The sequence below is a fragment of the Tursiops truncatus genome, chromosome 6 (assembly GCF_011762595.2).
Source record: "Tursiops truncatus isolate mTurTru1 chromosome 6, mTurTru1.mat.Y, whole genome shotgun sequence".
In the NCBI taxonomy this organism is placed as follows: domain Eukaryota; kingdom Metazoa; phylum Chordata; class Mammalia; order Artiodactyla; family Delphinidae; genus Tursiops; species Tursiops truncatus.
In genome coordinates this window covers 89972990-89988364 of record NC_047039.1, presented here as the reverse complement: position 1 = coordinate 89988364, position 15375 = coordinate 89972990, and positions in this window count along the sequence as shown.

The window sequence follows — 15375 nt, the reverse complement described above, 5'->3', positions numbered from 1 at the left end:
CAGTCTCTGCTTTATATCATAGTCACCCCAGGAATTTTAAACAAATATAGACCCCTGGGCTGCCTGGTGTCCCAGAGCGTGAACTTCCCTGAGGGTGTGACGTGCTCTCCTGTTGTTCTGCAGGCAAACCTACACCAGTCATTCCAGTTACTGTGGCTCAGATTCTACTCCACTACCTTCCAGTTATTAATGTTAGAATAGAGAAGACAAAAGATGGGAAAATTAATGACACTACCCTCCAGTTATTAACGTTAGAATAGAGAAGACAAAAGATGGGAAGATAATGACACTACCATTCTTACCTCTATTTGCCTTTTGCAACTGTGTGAGTTCGGCATTTCACAAACTCAAACGTGGGAGGGACTTGACTTACCTTGATTCATTGCTGTATCGGCATCTAGAACAGTGCCTGGCATGTAGTGGATGCTTAATAATTAGGAAAGAATGGGTGAATGACTAAGGACACCAATGTAGGAGAAATCAGGTGATTCAGCAGGTTGTCGCTCTGATCAGATCAAGCCCTCCTGCTACTGTACCACAGCCTAGTGCACAGCTAAAAGGCTGTTCCTTCCTAAAATTAGCCCCCGACTGCTGACTGTTGCCGATGGTGGCAGCTATTGAACAAAAAGGTGATCTGTTAAATGTGAGATGATCTGAAAACTTCAGGACTTGGAGCAGTAACCATTGTACTGTCATGCCATTTAAGAAACAGTGTTGAAACCAGCAAGCAGCTTTCAGGTTTGCCCAGGCAACACAGTTGTTTGGGCTTTCTTTACAAAATGCCAAGCAGGCTGATCATCAAAAATACGTCATTCTATGCCTGATCATGTATCACATGCCTGCTTGGGTAGCAGAGTGAAAAAATTGGCAGCCCTGGGTCAAATCTCTACTTAGTCAGAATAGCCATGGAACCTTGTGGAATTCACCAAACCACTTTGAATCTTATGTCTGTACTTTTTTAGATGGGCAGTTAGAGGGACAAAAGGAGACAGCCAATGGGAAGTATCAGTGCACACCTGGCTATTTTGATGTGAACTTTGGAGCATATTTGAGAAGCTCTACATGACCCTCTCAAACTTCTCCAAAACACCGGCCCCCAAAGGCCCATGGTTCTCACTCTCTTCCTCATGGTACTGTGGTTAAAGAAATCCAACACTGGAAGCCTAGACTCAAGTGCTGACAGATTTACTTGCTAAGGATGGGACCTTGGTTAGGTTACTTAACCTGGCTAAGCCTCAGTTTCATCATCTGTAAAATGGGGGAAGACAATAGGACTTGTTAAAAGTAAGACTATTAATAAGAATGAAATGGGATAATTCAGTGTCTGCCTCATAGCAAGCATTCCATGAATGTTGGCTATTTTTATCACCATTATTAATTGGGTCCAATTTCCTGGGTGTTGGGAGAAAGAATGCAAGCTGAGGTTCCATTACTAAATAATGCTGATAATGCCATCTCAGAGAAGAGATTGCTGGAGTGAAATCTTCAGGCCTCCGATGTTTGACGGTTTCCGGCTCTAGCTCATCTAATCACTGGCCCGGTGACCTCGGGATCTAAGGCAAGCCCCTCCCCATCTTTTGGCCTTAGTCTCCCACCCACCATCCCCATACTGCTCATTAAAGGAACCGGTCTAGGTCTCTAACAGCGCTGAGCATGCTCTCTGCTACAATTTGGAGGACCTCATTAAAAAAAAGTCTTCATTTCTCTCCTATCCTATTCCAATTCCTTGCCCTGAAAGCAGGAAAGAATCCAAATTAACCTTACCATGGCTGCAAGCTGTGAATTCCAAGGACCAAATCGGGCACCTTGAGACAAGACTCCATACAGTCAAAACCTAATATAAAGTGACTGACAAAACTTGACATATGTACAATATAGCAGCCAAAGTCCTGTACGGAAATACGTGTAACTGATCATTGAAGTTGAACGGAGTTGAATGTCCCCAACCTTAGGAAATATTCACTGAAGTACTTAGGGGTAAAAGGCCATCATGCATGTAACTTCATCTCAAACAGTAAAATCTTAACAATAGGTGAATCTGGGTAAAGGGTATGTGAGGTGACTTGTACTTTTTTTTTTTTTGGAACTTTTGTAAGCTGGAAATTATTTCCAAATAAAAATTAAAAAATAAAAACCTAATAACGTGGGATGTAATGTACAAAATGATAAATATAATTAACACTCCTTTATGTTATTTATGCAAGTTATGAAGAGAGTAAATCCTGAGAAGGTAACACAACATTGTAAAGCAACTATAATCCAACAAAAATTAATTAATAATAATAAAAAATAATATGCCCCAGTTTATTCATTCATCTCTTCACAAACATGTGGATAATTTCTCTTTTTCAACTATTAAAAACAATGCTACAGTGAAAAATACAAGAAAAGAGAGTAAATCCTGGAGGGTGGGGAGGGAAAGCAGCCACCAGGGAGACAAGGAATGAGAGGAGAAAAGGACATGGAGCAAGTGAGCGCAAAATGCTTCCCCAAAACACATCCCGAAAGGCAGGGGAGAACCAGGGTAGTAACTGTAGCATGGGCTATGTTAAGGAGTACTGAACTGAGATGAGAGAGATGGAGCATGGGAAATGATGGACGGGTTGAATTTGAAGACACAAAAGAAGAAATTCAAATGGGGAAAGATGGGAAAACGCACACAGACGGTCCTCGACTTAGGATGGTTCAACGTACAATTTTCCCACTTTACGATGGTGCAAAAGTGATACACGTTCAGTAGAAAGCGTACTTCGAATTTTGAATTTTGATCTTTTCCTGGGCTAGCGATATGCGGTACAATATTCTCTCATGATGCTGGGCAGCGGCGGCCACAGCTCCTAGTCAGCCACGTGATCACAGAGGGGAAAAAAAGATACACTTACAACCATTCGGTAACCACACAACCATTCTGTTTTTCACTTTCAGTACAGTATTCAGTAAGTTACGTGAGATATTCAACACTTTATTATAAAATAGGCTTTGTGTTAGATGATTTTGCCCAACTGTAGGCTAATGGAAGGGTTCTGAGCACATTTCAGGTAAGCAAGGCTAAGCTATAGTGGCTAGGTGTGTTAAATGCATTCTCAACTTACTTACAATAGGTTATCGGGGCATGACCCCATCATGAGTCGAGGAAGATCTGTAGACAGAGAAATCAGTCTCGTATAAAAAGGCACCTACTTCCCCTCCATAATCAGATGTGATAGATGAACCCACCACTGTGCAACCAACTAACAGATAAGGGAACGTGTCTCCTTCTAAGATTTTCTAATATGTGAGAACAAAATGCTGGAATGAGAATATCATGAGTTTGCAACCCCCAGTGAATCAACGGATCTAGGCATTGAGCATCAATGTCTGCTAACATCAAAAAAGGAATGAAAACAAGACATCATGTGTCCTCTGATGAAAGAATGCAATGCCACCCATAGGACTGCCAAAGGGATCACTCCTGTGTCTGATCAAGCCTTTGGGTCCAGCTGTCACTGGGAATACAGAGGACAGAGGGAAATACTGAGCTGCATCCTGAGCATTCACCCAACCAAATCCAGACTGAGAAACTTTCTAGGTCAACCTGTAGAGCTCTTCAATATATAAAGTGTATGGAAAGGAAAGAATGAATGGGAAACCCATAGATGAAAATAGACTTTAGAGATACAGCAAGTTTTTTAAAAAAGGTAAAACTACTATCATGTTTAGATATGCCTAATTGGATGATAAATTCAAGGAAGTAACTACTCTAAAAATCAAGAATTGTGGTTACTCTGGAGGGAGGGCTCGGGCTATGATTAGAATGAGGCATGCGGAGGGCTTCTTGAGGTTCTGGCAAAGTTCTGCTTCTTGACTTGGGTGAAGTTTGGAAAGATGTGTGCCTTATAATAATAATTCACTAAGCTATACATCTGTGCGGCTTGCTGTGCCTGAGCTCTATGTTACAAGGTTAAAAATATCAGAGGCAGCGTTCTCCAGTTTACGTGCAGGTGGCTTTAAGCTCTGGCATCCAAAGCAACCGTCAAGGAGTCAATGACTGTGATCCTTCAAAAACCCTCACCATTTCGCAGGTGTTGTCTTTTCTCACAGCATCACCAGGAAGGAGAACGTGTAGCCTGACACAGAGAAATAAGGGATTTGGAATGAGACAGACCTCGGCTAAAGCCTGCTGTCTGCACTTTTTACTTGTTGCTTTCTACTTTATAGTCCCAATGTTATGTAAATTCCCCAATCCCACAGAGCTTCAAGCTTCTCATGTATCAAATCAGGATAAAATATTGTGAGGATTAGATAAATGTGGGCAATGGTATACAGGAGATGCTCAACTGAGGCTATTACTATAATTATTCCTAGGAGTAATAATAAAGAATAGGTTGGCAGGGTTCTAGGACCTGGAAAGTGTGTGAGTGCACTGCCACGTTGGGTAGTCACTCTGATTGTTCTCACCCTTGCTCTGAGCCCAGTGGTCTTGCGCTAAGGCTCCTGTGGTCTGCCTTATCCAGGAGGACGGGCCCACGCAGGGAAGCCCTGGGTCACACTTTTGAGTGCTGGGAGCATGTGACCCTCTTTGGGGTATCCTTCCCTGGAGACATTACATAGAGAATCTAGGTAATCCATGTGAGGGTGAATCAATCCATGAGTGACCCTCTCAGTGATAAAGTCAATGACAAAAACTCCATCAACTATTCCTTCCCCATCTGAGGCTCTGAACTTGGGGGGTGCAGGCTCATCTGCAGGAAGCCTTCTGCTCTCCAAGGTCCATCTTTAGCCAACACTCTACAGGACCACAGGCCACAGGACCTGTCCGACACTCCACCTTTCTAAAGACAAGTCTGGGTGACATCCTCCTCCTCCAGGGGACATCTGGCAATGTCTGGAGATTTTTGTTATTGTTGTCGTAACTGGGAAGAGGCTACTGGCAGCTAGTGGGGAGACCAGGGATGCTGCTAAACATTCCACAGATTCTCACAGCAAAGAATTCTTGGGCCCAAAGTGTCAATACTGCCAAGGTTGAGAAACCCAATCTAGAGGGAGATGGGCAAGGAGGCTGTGACCTGCGACCTGTAGGATCTGCCCGGGCAACCTGGCATGTGCCCAATGTACAGACGGAATGCTTGAGGCTATGAAAGGTTATAGGACTTGCCCAATGTCATTGAGCTGTCAAAGAGATGGCTTTCTTTTCTTTTCTTTTCTTTTTTTTTAAGTATCTCATTGTGATTTATTTTTAAATTTTTTTTATTTTCTGAATTTTTGAATTTTATTTTATTTATGTTTTATACAGCAGTTCTTATTAGTTATCTATTTTATATATATTAGTGTATATATGTCAATCCCAATCAGGGAGATGGTTTTCTGACTCTAAGGCTCATTCTGTTTAGAGATCTGCCTCAAGGTTTCCTGATAATTAGGGTTTATGGGAACCCTTTACAATAAGACCTTTAAAGGACAAAGTGAGCCACAAGAAGGAGGTGATGGCTTCTCTTGTGAGTTACTCATAGCACAGCCTTTCAGTGATTGCCTATTCTTGACTCTGAGATGATCCAGTACGGCTCCTTAGCCAGGCACACAAGCCCTTTCAAGTTCAGGCCCCGTTCAATCCTCCAATCTTACATCACAATCCTCCCGCCTCACGTTTACTCTTTCAGAGTTTCCTCCACACCCCACATTCTTACTCATAGCCATGCCTTTGTTCATTTGTTTGCCAAATGTGGTACCCATTCTACCAGATGATTGCAGGGGGATAAAAGGATGACTGTTTTTCACTTGAATACCTAGGTATTTATTTTTACGTGTATTAGGAAAAAACAAACTAGCAAGCAACCCCACAATATCGTGTGGCCCTTATTTTTTTTTAATTTTTAAAACTTTTTACTTTTTTTTAATTTCTTATTGAAATATATTTGACATATAACATTGTATAAATTTAAGGTATGTGTCTTATTGGTTTTATACATTCACATCTAGTAATATGACTGCCATTGTAGCAATAATTAACTCCCCTATCATGTCACATAATTTTCATTTCCTTTTAGTGGTTGCAATAATTAAGATCTAGTCTCTTAGCAACTTTGATGATTGTAATGTTGTTAGAAGTGTTTGTTTTTTTTTTTTTGCGGTACGCGGGCCTCTCACTGTTGTGGCCTCTCCCGTTGTGGAGCACAGGCTCCGGACGCACAGGCTCAGCAGCCATGGCTCATGGGCCTAGGCGCTCCGCGGCATGTGGGATCTTCCCGGACGGGGGCATGAACCTGTGTCCCTTGCATCGGCAGGCAGACTCTCAACCACTGCGCCACCAGGGAAGCCCTACATTTTTTAATTGAAGTATAGTTGACTTACAATATTATATTAGTTTCAGGTGTACAACAAGGTGATTCGATATTTTTATAGATTATGCACCATTCAAAGTTATTATAATATTATTGACTATATTCCCTTGTGCTGTACACGACATCCCTGTGACTTATTTATTTTATAACTGGTAGTTTGCATCTCTTAATCCCCTGCACCGACTTCATCCATCCCCAACCTCTCCCCTCGGGCAGTCACTAGTTTGCTTTCTGTATCTGTGAGTCTGTTTTGTTATATTTGTGTTTTGTTCTTTAGGCTCCACACATAAGTGAAAACATACAGTATTTGTCTTTTTCTGTCTGACTTACTTCATTTAGCATAATACTCTCCAGGTCCATCCATGTTGTCGCAAATGGCAAGAATCATTCTTTTTTATGGCTAATATTCGTGTGTGTGTGTGTGTGTGTGTGTGTGTGTGTGTGTGTACCCATATGTATGTCACATCTTCTTTATTCATTCATCTGTCAATGTAGTACATCCTTTTTTTCCATAAATTTATTTATTTTATTTTTGGCTGCGTTGGGTCTTCGTTGCTGTGCACGGGCTTTCTCTAGTTGCGGCAAATGGGCTACTCTTCATTGCGGTGCAATGGGCTTCTCATTGCGGTGGCTTCTTTTGTTGCGGAGCACGGGCTCTAGGCACACGGGCTTCAGTAGTTGTGGTACGTGGGCTCAGTAGTTGTGGCTCACGGGCTTTAGAGCACAGGCTCAGTTGCTCCGTGGCATGTGGGATCTTCCCGTAGCAGGGCTCAAACCTGTGTCCCCTGCATTGGCAGGCGGATTCTCAACCACTGCACCACCAGGGAAGTCCTAGTGCATCCTTTTCAACTATGTGCATTTAAGAAATAGTTGATTAAAAATATTATCTAGATATTGGATAGATGGTAGTCAGAGGAAGTACAGATCGTGAAGGTGATATACACAGGCCTGAAATAGGTCTTTACTCTCCGTCTTGATGCCTTTTCTCTGCCTGGTCCTCCTGTCTCCCCAGCTTGCCTCCCTGTCTCCTCAGCCTTGGCACCCCTTGCCCCGCTGATGCCTACTCCTGCTTGAAAACCCAGCTCAGGTTTTCATTCCTGCAGAAGCTTCTCTGACCCCCACCCCCTCTTCGAGCCTAGGCTGGGTCAAGCATTTCCTCTGTGAATTCCAGGAGACGGGACACGCAGCTAAGTGAACCCTGGAGTAAAACTGCCTGGCAGCGCGGGACAGAGCAGAGGCTTTGAAGAGTCGTCGTTATTGAACGGCCTGCACAAACCACTGCTTTTCACCATGAGGCTGCTGTCTGGGGTTCAGCCTGTCCTGAGAAACGAGCTCCTGATCAAAACAAAATCTTAGCAACAAGCCAGGGCTTGGGAGCAATTCCACTTCATCTCCACGTTCACCCTGGACAGGCACCAACCACCGTGTGCTGTTGGACCCCAACCTGGTCTGTCCAGGCCATCGCTGTGTGCCAGGAAGTCTCTGAACTCGGCACCGGGAGACCTGGATCTGTTTGCATTTGGCCAAATCAGTTTTCCTCTCTGAGCTTCAGTTTCCCCATCTGTAAAGTGGGAGAGGGGAGTAAAACCCACCTCCCAAGGTGGCTGTGAGTTTTGCCCTGAGTGAACAGCTGCAGAACTACTTTGGAAACCATAAAACACTTGTGAATGAATGGAAAGGGTTGTTATTTTTAAACTCATAAATGAGGCCAGGCTGGTGCTCTGGGGTTTTCAGTATGATGCTGTGTAACTAGAAGAACCGGATTGCACGTTCCTGCATCTGTACCTACATGCGTGCACACACGCACACACCCTGATTACAGAAGGTGGCTTTGAGGCCTCTCTGAGATCCAGCACACGCAAGTAGCTCAGAGAGGACGATTAGGACTCGACAGCTTGGAAGGGCAAAGGCTGAGAGGAGACACACACGATCAAAATCCAGAAACAGTTTCTTCCCTTCCGACAGTCAACAGCACTTGCTTGAGCAGCTCTTGTGAGCCAGGCCCTGGCAACGGGGAGATACAGGATATGTCTCTGCCCTCAACAAGCATCTATTTCAGCAGGGAGGACCTGCTGTGAATAAGCCATTCCATGCCCAGCGATGGCAGGAGGATTCACGGCACCCAGGGTACCACAGGAATTCCCAGATGTAGCCCCCAAATCCTGGGGCGCCAGAGCTCCCTACAAGGCAGATGAGAAAGTTGTTTTAAGATGAAGGAAGTGAAATACTACCTTACTAATCATCTTATACATGAGTTACAAAGAAATATAGAATGTCTTTATTTTCCAGAGGTGTCTTAAAATTGCCTAAGTGTTTGGGTAGAGCAGCGGATTGGCAGCAAAAGGCACAGCTAAATCATGAGCCCACCTTAGGGCTGGAGCTGCGTCTCCTGCTTCCCAGCATCACCCCGGGTTGAGCAGAGTGTTCTGCACAATGATCTAAGCTACCAAGAAATTCAGAGTCAACATCAGCACAGTCTGACAGGCAGCAAACACTGCCTGTCGAGTGCTAGGCAGGGCCTGGGGGTCGGAGGAGGAGAGCGTGTATGCAGCGAAGAGTCAGGAAGGCAGACTGTGATGAGGCCTGATGCCAGGACTGCCTCTGCCTGGGTCGAGAGCCAGAAGGGAGAACTGCACAGAGGAGGCCATCCACGCCAGCGACGAAACGAGCTCCATTCCCACCAACCATGACCGCTTCTGAAGCACATCCTTGGGGCCACCAACCAAGGCCCAGAAGAGCCAGTGCCTGATTCCACGACTGCGGGTCCCTACAGTTCACACCCTCCCAAATCTCTGAGCAACTCTAGACCAAGGACCAATTCCTCTCCATCTGCAAATCCCTGGCATGATGTAGGGACTCAGAAAATGGTTGTTGAATGAATGAAAGGTTAGAAGACGATTCCACATCCATAGAAGACCACATGCCCTGACACCCTGTATCTCAGGAGTTACATGTGGCTCTAATTTAGATCTCATTTAATTTATTTGAGTATTTCTGCTGGGCACCTCTGCATTTTCTTTTTTAATAAATGTATTTATTTATTTATTTTTTGGCTGCATTGGGTCTTTGTTGCTGCACACGGGCTTTCTCTAGTTGTGGCAAGAGGGGCCTACTCTTCATTGTGGTGCATGGGCTTCTCATTGTGGTGGCTTCTCTTGTTGCAGAGCATGGGCTCTAGGCACGTGGCCTTCAGTAGTTGTGGCATGTGGGCTCAGTAGTTGTGGCTCGCGGGCTCTAGAGCACAGGCTCAGTAGTTGTGGCGCGTGGGCTTAGCTGCCCCGCGGCATGTGGGATCTTCCCGGACCAGGCCTTGAACCCGTGTCCCCCGCATTGGCAGGCAGATTCTTAACCACTGCGCCACCAGGGAAGCCCCTGCATTTTCTTATTAAAATTATTACTAGTATTAGGAGGCAAAATGCATAGAAAACATTTATACACTATATATGTAAATTATGAACTACAGTTTAAAAATGAATACCTATAGTCCACCACCCAAGTTGACGATAGAGCATTTCTAGTACTGCTGCATCCACCTGGGTGAGCCTTTCCTAACTCACCCTCTTGCAGACTGTCACAGACCTCTCATGGCATTTCTACTGAACTTTCTGTTCCTTATTCCCTTTGTTTTTTAATGACTTCACTCCCAGTGAATAAGAAACGATCTATTACTTAGTTTATTTTGTTTTGCTTGGTTTGCTCTTCATGAAAAGGTGTCCTACTCCATCAAATCCTACACAGCGTGCTTTCTTTACTCATTAATTCCATGTCATTGCGCGTGGCTATGACTCACCCATGCCCCTTGGGTGAATATATGGTCATTGTTGTTCATTCACCTGTGGATGGACATTATGCCTGTGTCCAGTCGTTGGCCCTTATTTCCAAGGCTGCTATGAACACTCTGTGTGTATTTTCTGGTGTACGCAAGCAGGCTCCACCTAGGGTATAGACCAAGAAGTGGGTTGCTGGGTTATGAGGTTCTGATTTGGCCCAGAATACCCTCTAGTCTTGCCCCCATGACCCCCGCCAAGCCCAGCGCTCTGTGTTCCATTCCCAGAACGCTGATTTGCCATGTACTTCCTGCCTCTAGGCCTTCGGCCATGCCTGGAATGCCTTTACTTCTCCTCTTCCCTCTCATCTCTTCTCTTTGAAGCCCAGCTCAAAGCTCCACCTCTCGGGCGGCCTGACAGCCAGTCTCCCCTGCATCTCTGCATGCTTCATTTGGGCCGAGGGAGGAAATATTCAACGCTAAGCCCCACTCTACTGTCCCCTGGTGTTGGGATTTTAAAACGTTTCCTCGTCTCTCCCAAGCTCAGATTTGCATCCCTAAAACAGAAGGGAAATGCTACTAAGCCTGAATGGGGCCAGGCTTCCATCTCTTACAGTCATTGGGCAATGAATACACTGTGGTGTCAGGCTGCGGTTAGGATCATAAGCTTTGGAATGAGATCATCCTGGGCTTGAGGATTAAATGAGTCAATGTATATAAAAGACTTAGCACAATGCCTGGCACTTCGAAGATGTGGAGTAATTTCTAGCCATTGTTAATATGCCCTGATGAAGGAGTCACTATTCGTATTCTCAATTTACAGATAGGGAAACTGAGGCACAGAGAGATTATACAGTTTGCCCAAGGTATACGGTCGAGTTAAGATTTGAACTCTGACAAGCCCAAGCCCCTAACTGCAGTTTGAAGATGAGGGGCTGAAAGCAAAGCATTAAACTCAGAAAGCATTTTCTCCTTTTCTGCCTGCTGGGTATTTGGCCAAATCACTTTGACTTGTGCCTGAATCTCTATTTTTCTCTCTCTGATGACAGGAAGTTTCAGATGGAAAAGCCTGGCCGTTTTTGCATCTGGTACCTTCCCGGTATAGCTGGGGCAAAAGGATGCATTTAAAAATGATCAGAATGGTTCATTATGAGGGAATCTCCTTGCTAGGAGCTATTGCTTCTCTCTGTCTTTCTCTCACCTAAAGAACTCCCAAGTTTATGAAGTAATCAGCCTCAACTGTAAACATATTTTTCAATTCACTACCATCTGTCTGGTGAGTCATAAAGCTCCTTGAAAATGAGCTGTGAATGAGGACCATCCCAACAATGACAAGTTTAAACTTTAGGTTTTAAAGTTGTAAAGTGGTAACTGGAAGTCTTCAGACCATTTAGGTCTTTTGAAGAATAAACACCCTGCCCTGTGCTTCTCTGGCCCGTTCACCCAGGTACCCCAAGCACTCGTCAACAGGATTTGGTGTTCTTTCAACTTTGCACTAAGAGGCAAGGATTTTATTGTATGCCATTTTTTTTAAAAAGATGAACTTCTTTTTTTTTTTAAGTCTTTATTGAATTCGTTACAATATTGCTTCTGTTTTATGTTTTGGTTTTTTTTTTTGGCTGCAAGGCATTTGGGATCTTAGCTCCCCAACCGGGGATCGAACTCGCACCCCCTGTATTGGAAGGCAAAGTCTTAACCACTGGACTGCCAGGGAAGCCCCTGAACTTTTTTTAAAAAATTAAATTTATTTATTTATTTTTTATTTTTGGCTGCATTGGATCTTCGTTGCTGTGCGCGGGCTTTCTCTAGTTGTGGCGAGTGGGAGCTGCTCTTCATTGCGTTGCGAGGGCTTCTCACTGCAGTGCCTTCCATTGTTGCGGAGCACGGGCTCTAGGCGCGTGGGCTTCAGTAGTTGTGGCTCACGGGCTCAGTAGTTGTGGTTCGCGGGCTCTAGAGAGGCTCAGTAGTTGTGGTGCCTGGGCTTAGTTGCTCCGTGGCATGTGGGATCTTCTGGACCAGGGATCAAACCCTGCATTGGCAGGCAGATTCTTTTATTTATTTATTTATTTATTTTTTTGCGTTACGCGGGCCTCTCACTGTTGTGGCCTCTCCCGTTGCGGAGCACAGGCTCCGGACGCGCAGGCTCAGCGGCCATGGCTCCCGGGCCCAGCCGCTCCGCGGCATGTGGGATCCTCCCAGACCGGGGCACAAACCCGTGTCCCCTGCATCGGCAGGCGGACTCTCAACCACTGCGCCACCAGGGAAGCCCTGGCAGGCAGATTCTTAACCACTGCGCCACCAGGGAAGTCCCTGTGTAATTTTTAATTGTGATAAAATACACATAAAATGTACTGTCTTAACCATTTCAAAGCATACACTTCAGTGGTGTTAAGTACATTCACATTGTTGTGCATTGTTGTGCACTACCATCCATCTCCAGAACTTCTTCCTCTTCTCAGACTGAAACTCTGCACCCATTAAACATTAAGTCTCCATTTCCCTTTCCTCCCAGACCCTCATAACCACCACTCTGCTTTCTATCTCTATGAATTTGACTACTGTAGGTACCTCATGGAAGTGGAATCACACATTATTTGTCTTTTTGTGACTGGTTTGTTTCACTTAGGATAATGCCCACAAGTTTATCCGTGTTGTAGCATGTGTCAGAATTTCCTTGCTTTTAAAGGCTGAATAAAATTACATTGTATGTATAGACCACATCTGGTTTATCTACTCATCCACTAATGGACATTTAAGTTGCTTCCATCTTTTGGCTACCATGAATAATGCTGCTATGAACATGGGTTCACAAATATCTGTTTAAGACCTTGACTTCAGTTCTTTGGGGTATATACCCAAGAGTGGAATTGCTGGATCATATGGTAACTCTATATTTAAGTTTTTGAAGAGCTACCACACTGTCTTCCATAGTGGCTGCCCCTCTTTACACTCCTACTAACAGTGTACAAGGGTTCTAATTTCTCTAGGTTCTCACCAACACTGTAATTTTCTGTTTTTTTTTTTTTTTGCGTGGGTGGGGGGGGGGTGTTTTGTTTTGTTTTGATGGCAGCCATCCTGATGGGTGTGAGGTAGTATCTCGTTGTGGTTCTGAAGTCACTAAGTCTTTGCTACCTCTTGTATTAGACCAGGACCTCCATGAAGCAGGTGCTAAGGTGGGATTAGACATGGAGGGATTTTATTAGGAAAAACACCTGTGAGGAGAAACCAGGAGGGGGCAGTGGGAGGCTGAGGAAGCTGGGAGCGGTGGGGGGATGTGAGGAAGGGAATAGAGGTGTCTACATGCTATCTCAAGAGGTGGCACAAGGGTGGACACAAGTCTGACCCCAGTGAAGGAGACGAGGATAGAAGCTTGGGTAGACTTATCTATACTATCACGCGTCTATACTATCTAAGGAAGATTCGGCAAGGTTGTGGGGAGTCCTTGAACCAATGGCACCTCACAGAAGAGTCCTGTATCTCCCAGGAACAGGGCTGCCTTGGTATGCCTGTTGCACTCAGTAAATGGTTGGGAACCACCTGTGGCAGATGTACAAACACAGTGTTGGATTTCACAGCAGCACTGGGTCAGGGACGGCCAATTACTCTCTCTGTAGTTGGAAGTCTAAGTGAAATGAGGTCATACAGGAGTAGGGTGGGCCCCTAATCCAATATGACTGGCGTCCGTATAAAAAGGAGGAACTTGGACCGGGACGCGCGCACAGGAAGAATGCCGTGTGAAGAGACGTTAGAGATGGGTGATGCTTCTACAAGCCAAAAGACGTCAAACACTAGCGAACTGCCAGAAGCCAGGCGAGAGACACGGAACAGTTTCTCCCTCGGAGCCCTCAGAAGGAACCAACCCTGCCCACATTTTAATCTTGTACTTGTAGTCTTCAGTACTAGGAGACAATACATTTCTGTTGTTTAAGCCATTTGGGTTTTGGTATTTTGTACAGCAGCTCTAGCAAACTAATATAGGAGAGGAAGAAACAGGTTATCACGATCATCACATAGGATGTTCACTGTTTAAGGAGCATCTATACCACTATAATGATTACATTAAAGAAAATTATGTTACTAGAAAAAAGATAGTTGCTTATCAGATTATTCTGATGTGGCAATACACAAATGTCTTCAAACAGCTGGTACCTTGTAAAAAGAGGCTCTTGTAAACAGGATATTCCTGTTGGCATGGAACTGAATATTTGCTTAGAAAAACCGTGCCCTGTTTCTGCAACAATCAACCAATGCAAACAAGGAAATATAGCTGGAGAAATAAGAAAATGTATATATCATAGAAAATCCCCTGGACGTGAACGTAGACAAGACCAGCTGAAGAGTGACAAAAGATGTCTGGCAAACTTAGAAGTTTGCCCTTTGAAACGTTTGACATTTTCCTGGAAAAGTCACGCTCAGGTACTATGAAAAGAAAAAGCATAGAATGTCAAAGTGGGAAGGGAGCTTAGGGATAATCTAATCTGTCTACCTAATTGTACTGGTTGAAGAAATGGAAGCCCAGAGAGGGGAAGGGACTTGTCCAGGGTCACACAGCCAGCTGGGACTCCTGAACTCAGCTCTTCTGTCTCCAAGTTCACAAGTCTTTCCCTCTCTGCCATCCTTTCTTTCATTCTCCCACATCTTTCCCTGTGCCTGCTTCCTTACCGGGTTGTTTGAGTGCATCAGAAAAAAAAAAAATTACTTTCTACCTGGCAAGTGAACTCTCCTCACTGCTCTCGTTATCCCTGGGATTTGGGCAGGGCTGGCTTTATGCTCTCTCCCACTGACCTGGGAGTGCCTGAGGATTATTCCAAGTTATGTCACTAGAGCTGACAGGCAGGGTGACATCCTTCTCCCACAGTGCCTGATTTATTGCCCCGGGGGGCGGGGGCAGGGAATTGAATGCCCAGCAAAGTCCTTTCTTCCTGGCTCTCTCCATCCCCATGAAGACATCCAAGGAGACACTTTACCTTGTGACAGGTGGGAGGGGAGGGGCTGGGGGCAACCACATCACAGCATCCAGCACATACCACACAAGAGACTGAGCTCTTACAACACACAGCAACAAAGCCCCCGGAGGAAAGAGGCAAACTCCTGAGGAGCCCAGACGTGGGGAAATGCTTAGAGGGAGAGAGAATGGGCTTCACCCCTGGGTTTGAATCTGGCTCTGTCCTAACCTTGGGCAGGTTCCTGAATTTCTCTGAGCTTCCTTTTCAACGTCTGAACACGGGGTGTTAGGAGGATTTGATGAGATGATGCACCTAAAATGCTGGGTCCCGTGCTTACTGCTGATGC